The following is a 6,703-nucleotide window of genomic DNA, read 5'->3' as shown; positions in this document are numbered from 1 at the left end:
CTCTCAAGTCTCTAGTTGTGGAATAGAGCCCGATAATTCATTTTGGGAAGGTCAAGTTAGTGAAGAACAAGCCCATGCTGTCTATAACAACTCTAGGTTTGAGAACCGTCAGAAGTTTGACCCATACTCAGAAACCTACAACCCTGGTTGGAGAAACCATCCTAATTTCTCTTGGTCTAAGGGCCAGAGTCAAGGCCAGTCTAGCAATTCTCAGCCTCCCCCAGGTTTTGGTTTTAAGAACTCTTCAGGTCAAACCCAGTTTCAAAACACTTCCGAGAAAAAATCTCTACCTTAGAGGATACTCTCACTATGTTAGCAAATAACCATGAAATGCTATCAAAGAACCACATGAGCTTTCAACAAGAAACTAGGCAGGAATTGAAGAATACTTCCCAGAGTCTTGCCAAGTTAGAACTTCAAGTAGGACAAATAGCTAAGTTTATAAGTGAGAGAGAAGATGGAAGGTTCCCTAGTCGTACTGATCCAAACCCAAAAGGAGAGAAATCGTACAATCATGTGAATGCTCTCACAACCCTTAGGAGTGGAAAGAAAGTTGACAACAAGGTTGCCATGCCTGATAGTGAACATGCTGTAGTTCACCCTGCTGAGCCAGAAAATGAGGAGACTGATAGAGTCTCCAAGGAGACCAATGAGGGTCCTGTTGAGCCCGGCTTTGTTCCCAGAGCCCCGTTTCCCCAGCTGCTAGTTCCGACTAAGAGGGAGTCCAACTTTAATGATATATTGGAGGTTTTTAAGCAGGTTAATATCAACCTTCCATTATTAGATGCAATTAGGCAGATTCCCTCTTATGCCAAGTTCCTTAAGGACTTGTGTACGCGAAAGCGTAAGCTCAGTGTCCAGAAGAAAGCCTTCATAGCTAGTCATGTGAGTTCTATTATTCAGAATACCACTACTTACTCTAAGTATAAAGACCCAGGGTCCCCTACCATTGCTTGTACAATAGGTAAGTACCGTGTTGAGAAAGCTTTGCTTGACTTAGGAGCCAGTGTGAATTTACTTCCATATCATGTGTACCTTAAGCTAGGACTTGGTGAGATGAAACCTACCCAGATGACACTTCAGTTAGCTGATAGGTCCGTTAAAATTCCTCGTGGTGTGATCGAGGATGTTCTCATAGAGGTTGACAAGTTTATTTATCCAGTGGATTTTGTTATCCTAGATACCCAACCTGTCCCTGACCCAGAGAACCAAATACCAGTGATTTTAGGTCGCCCGTTTTTAGCTACATCCAATGCGATCATTAACTGTCGAAATGGTATTATGAATTTGTCTTTTGGTAATATGACTATTGAGCTGAATTTTTAATATTAGTAAGCTACCCTCTGAACTAGATGACTCGAATATAGAAGAGGTGAACATGATAGGAACATTAGTCGAGGAGTCATTACCAAACACTTTGTTAGAAGATCCATTAGAAAAATGCCTAGCTCACTTTGGGATTGATTTTGATGATGATAATGTAATTAATGAGGTGAATGCTTTGTTAGATTCAACCCCTTTGTTAGATACTAGTAATGGATGGAAACCTAAGTTCGAACCACTACCAGTTTCTAAGTCTACCCTAGTTCCTTCTTTAGAAGAGCCTCCTAAGTTGGACCTAAAACCATTGCCAGATACCCTGAAGTATGTGTTTTTAGGCCCGTCTGAGACTTTACCTATTGTTTCTTCCGACTTGGATAGATCAGGAAAGTAGGCTAGTAACCGTCATTCAAAACAACAAGGAAGCTTTAGGGTGGACCATAGCAGACATTAAGGGTATAAGTCCTACTGTTTGTATGCATCAGATCTATTTAGAGGAAGACACCAAACCTTCTAGGGAGATGCAACGTCGACTAAACCCCAATATGAAAGAAGTAGTTCGAACTGAGGTTCTTAAGCTATTAGATGCAGGATCTACCCTATTTCAGACAGTAAGTGGGTCAGCCCCGTTCAGGTTGTTCCCAAGAAATCTGGTATTACTGTAGTCCAGAATAATAACAATGAGTTAATCCCGACCCGAATGACCACGGGTTGGCGTGTTTGTATTGACTATAGGAAATTGAACAAGGTCACTAGGAAGGACCACTTTCCCCTTCCCTTCATCGACCAGATGCTAGAGAGATTAGCTGGACATAGTCACTACTGCTTTTTAGATGGCTACTCTGGATATAATCAGATCGTTATTGCCCCAGAAGACCAGGAGAAAACCACTTTTACCTGTCCCTTTGGTACCTTTGCGTATAGACGCATGCCTTTCGGGCTATGTAATGCCCCTGCGACTTTTCAGCGTTGCATGATGAGCATATTTTCTGACATGGTAGAACGGTTCTTAGAGGTCTTTATGGATGATTTTTCAGTGTTTGGTTCGTCTTTCGATGAGTGCTTGCATCATTTGTCATTAGTTTTGACTAGGTGTAAGGAAAAGAATTTAGTGCTTAATTGGGAGAAATGTCACTTTATGGTTCGTTCAGGAATTGTTCTAGGGCATATTGTATCTTCAAAGGGTATAGAGGTGGATAGAGCAAAAGTTGACCTTATTAAAACTTTACCGGTCCCAAAAACCGTAAGAGATATTAGGTCATTCTTAGGACATGCTGGTTTTTATCGTCGTTTCATTAAGGATTTTAGCTTGATGTCTAGACCTCTTTGCAATTTGCTTGCAAAAGATGTTAAGTTTGTTTTTGATGATGCTTGTTTAGAGGCTTTTGAGAAGCTTAAGTCATTACTCACTACCGCCCCCATAGTCCAGGCACCCAACTGGAACCTACCCTTTGAGATCATGTGTGATGCTTCAGATTATGCTATTGGTGTTGTGCTAGGTCAGCGAGAAAATAAGTTACTTCATGTGATTTACTATGCTAGCAAAACTCTGAATGATGCCCAGTTGAACTATACCACTACCGAGAAGGAACTATTAGCCATTGTGTTTGCCTTAGACAAGTTTAGACCCTATCTCTTAGGTTCTAAGATCATCATATATACTGATCATGCTGCTTTAAAATATCTTTTGTCTAAGAAGGATACTAAACCTAGATTGATTAGGTGGATTCTGTTGTTGCAAGAGTTTTCTCCAGACATTAGAGACAAAAAGGGTGCCGAAAATGTTGTAGCAGATCACTTGTCTAGGCTAGTTGTTAGTTCCCCAGATGATTCCCTTCCTATAAGGGATAGCTTTCCTGATGAACAATTGTTCTTTGTTACCCAATTACCTTGGTATGCGAATATAGTGAACTATCTTGTTACTGGTCGAATGCCCCAACATTGGGGTAAACAAGATCGTTCTAGATTTTTAGCTGAGGTTAAGCACTTCTTTTGGGATGATCCTTATTTGTTTAAGTATTGCCCAGACCAGATTATTAGGAGATGTATACCTGAGAGTGACCAGTCCAGTATTATTTCCTTTTGTCATGATCATGCTTGTGGGGGTCACTTTAGTGCTAAGAAAACTGCTGCTAAGATATTGCAGTGTGGATTCTATTGGCCTTCGTTGTTTAAAGACTCCCACAGTTACTGCGTTACTTGTGAACGATGCCAGAAATTAGGAACCATTTCCCGTAGGAACATGATGCCCTTGAACCCTATTTTAATTGTTGAGGTCTTTGATGTGTGGGGTATTGACTTTATGGGTCCGTTTCCTAATTCTTTTGGTAACCTATACATCCTTGTCGCCGTAGACTATGTCTCTAAGTGGATTGAGGCGGTTGCGTGTAAAACCAATGACCATAGGGTTGTGATTGAGTTCTTGAAAAATAATATACTTACACGTTTTGGTACACCGCGAGCTATAATTAGTGATGGAGGGTCGCACTTTTGTAATGGGACTTTTAGACTTCTGATGAAGAAATATGGTATTACACATAAGGTAGCTACCCCGTATCATCCACAGACTAGTGGTCAGGTAGAGGTTTCCAATAGGGAGATAAAACGTATATTAGAGAAAACAGTTAATCCTAATCGGAAAGACTGGTCGTCTAGGCTTACTGATGCCTTATGGGCTTACCGTACTGCGTTTAAGACCCCCATTGGAATGTCGCCTTATCGGCTTGTTTATGGCAAGGCATGTCACTTACCTGTTGAGTTAGAACACAGAGCTTATTGGGCTGTTAAGCAGCTAAATTTTTCACTTGACAAGGCAGGAGCCCATAGGAAACTCCAGCTCAATGAGTTGGACGAGATTCGTATAGATGCTTACGATAGTGCGAAGGAGTATAAGAACAAAATGAAACTTGTGCATGATAGAAACATATTACGGAAGTCATTTTCTCCAGGTCAAAAAGTTCTTCTGTATGACACTCGTTTGCATCTATTCCCCGGGAAACTGCGCTCTCGGTGGACCGGTCCTTTTGTGGTCCGTACTGTTTTTCCTCATGGAGCTGTTGAATCGAGACACTGGATGGTAGTAGTTCTTCAAAGGTTAACGGTCAGCGATTGAAGCCCTTTTTAGAGCCTTTTCCTACAGGTGATGTTGAGGAGGTCCCTCTGGAGGACCCTGTTTACCCTTGATTGACCATCGAGGCGATTTGTATGTTGTATAATTTTTGTATTCAGTTTTTGGTTTCACTTCACTCAGGTACTATCTTTCCGAACTCTCTCTTTACTATTTCCTCATGTTACTTATATTCTTGGTACTGTTCTTTCATGAGAAACATTGAGGACAATGTTAGATTTAAGTTTGGGGGTGGGGAAGAAACTTTTTGTTAGCTTTTAGTTGCAATAAATAAACTCCAGAGCCTAGAAATTTATGCCTATTGAGGATTGCACTAACTAATCTAAGTGGATGGAAGCATTTTGATTGTAGGAGTTTGAGGAACCAATCTGATTAGATGGAAACATCTAAAGAGTCTATTCATAAAAGCACAGAGCTCAGGTGTTAGAAATAACATGATAGTTTCACCATATCTCGTTGAGTCCTTTTCACTTCTATTTTTATTTTATTTTGTTTTTAAACTATGTTTCTCTAAGTGATAGGTGGGGCCCACGATTCAAGTTGTTACCAATGCTAGGGTGAATTAGAGTGATTGAGATACCATGAAAAAAAAAAAAAAAAAGAAAAAAAAAAAAAAAAAAAAAAAAAAAAAAAAATTGAGACCAGACCATTTGACCAAAAGGAATAAATTCAATAAAGTCGACCACTGGTACCCTTGTATATGCCAGTTGTGTTGACCTAGAGTTAGGTTATCGACCACTGGTACCCTTGTATATGCCAGTGTGTTGATATTAGTCAGACTAGTATCTCAATCCATTAGGATAGGTTCATTTTGGCGGAGGCCTTCAGACAGATATGGGAAACGCCGTTCACTTAGTAAACATCAAAACCATCTATGTTTTTCTATATCCATCTTCTTGATCTATCCATGTGATTAGTTTTGACTCCGAATATGATGTCCATAGTGCAACTATCTGAGTAGAGCTCTGTCACTTTATATGAATTTTAGTATGCTTGAGTGCAAACTCGTGTACAACAATTGGAATTTCGCATCAGGGTACTTCTTCCTGTAGTCAATAAGTATGCCAACCAAGGAGATTCTTTAGTGCCTTCCAAGGTTCTGCGTAGATAGCTAAGGTCTGGAGTACAGGTTTTGTGGGTATATCTCTGGTAAGCCCTCCCGAGACTATAACTCGGCCACTAGGGCCACCTAGGGGTTTAAAGGCTTATTGCATACGCTAAATGCAATCGACGATGCCTGCGACAGTGAGTTAGGATTTTATTTTGTAGTTTTGATTTGCTCGGGACTAGCAAATAATAAGTTTGGGGGTATTTGATAGACGCATTTATGTGTCTAATATAGCTCATTGTATATATTGTTAGTACTCGATATTGTACTTATTCGGTTATTTTATGTATTTGTAGGTGTTTTGGAAGAATAAGCTTTTGCGGCGAAATTGGCTAAAAAATGGTTTTTGCGCCGTGGGAGAAAATTACTATACGGACTCTCATTTGGATAAGGGGTAACCTAATTACTAAGGGGTGACCCATTTCCAGGCATCTGCTAAAGGGAGACCGGAACTGGATAGGGGGAGGTCATCTTCAAAGTTTCAAAACTGGATTTTGGCGGGAAAAAAGGCAGCACGTCAACAGTTTTGGATCAAGGATTTGAGCGACCTAGCAGGCGATTCAATGGGCAAATTTGGTACCCACGGACTCTACAAGACATAAGGGACCTGTTAGAAGCGATTAGACCCATCTAATTGGGCTGGATAAGTCAGAAAATCCACACAAAGTCAAGACAGTGCACACGGTCCCTGTTTAGGGTTTTGAATTGGTTTGAAAGATTTGGGAGAGATTCTTGCGTGGGATATACTTCAAAACAGTTGAGTTCAAGTCAGAGAATATTTTGGGAGCAATAGAATAGCTCACAGACGCATACAAAGATCGACAGATGGAATTATTGTTCAAACTGCACGTGAAGAAGAGATTTATTCTCGAATTTGATCGAGTTTCTAGGGAATCTGAAGGCTATATAAGTGTTGGTTTACATCAAAGAAAGGTTGGAAACCTTTAGGAGAGAGTTTAGAGTCGATGAGAGCCTTGGAGAAGCAATTATAGAGGAGACAACGCTGCTGCTGCTGCTGCCATTAAAGCTTCTGAAGAACACGAAGAACAGACTCGCAGAGTCCGTCGTTCTTCAGCAGACTATTTTCATACCACTGTTGTTGTTTCACAGCAGTAGATAGTTATCGTTTACAGCAGTCTTAAATTACC

This window comes from Papaver somniferum, chromosome 6, assembly GCF_003573695.1.
Source record: "Papaver somniferum cultivar HN1 chromosome 6, ASM357369v1, whole genome shotgun sequence".
Taxonomy (NCBI): domain Eukaryota; kingdom Viridiplantae; phylum Streptophyta; class Magnoliopsida; order Ranunculales; family Papaveraceae; genus Papaver; species Papaver somniferum.
This window is presented reverse-complemented; position numbering follows the sequence as displayed.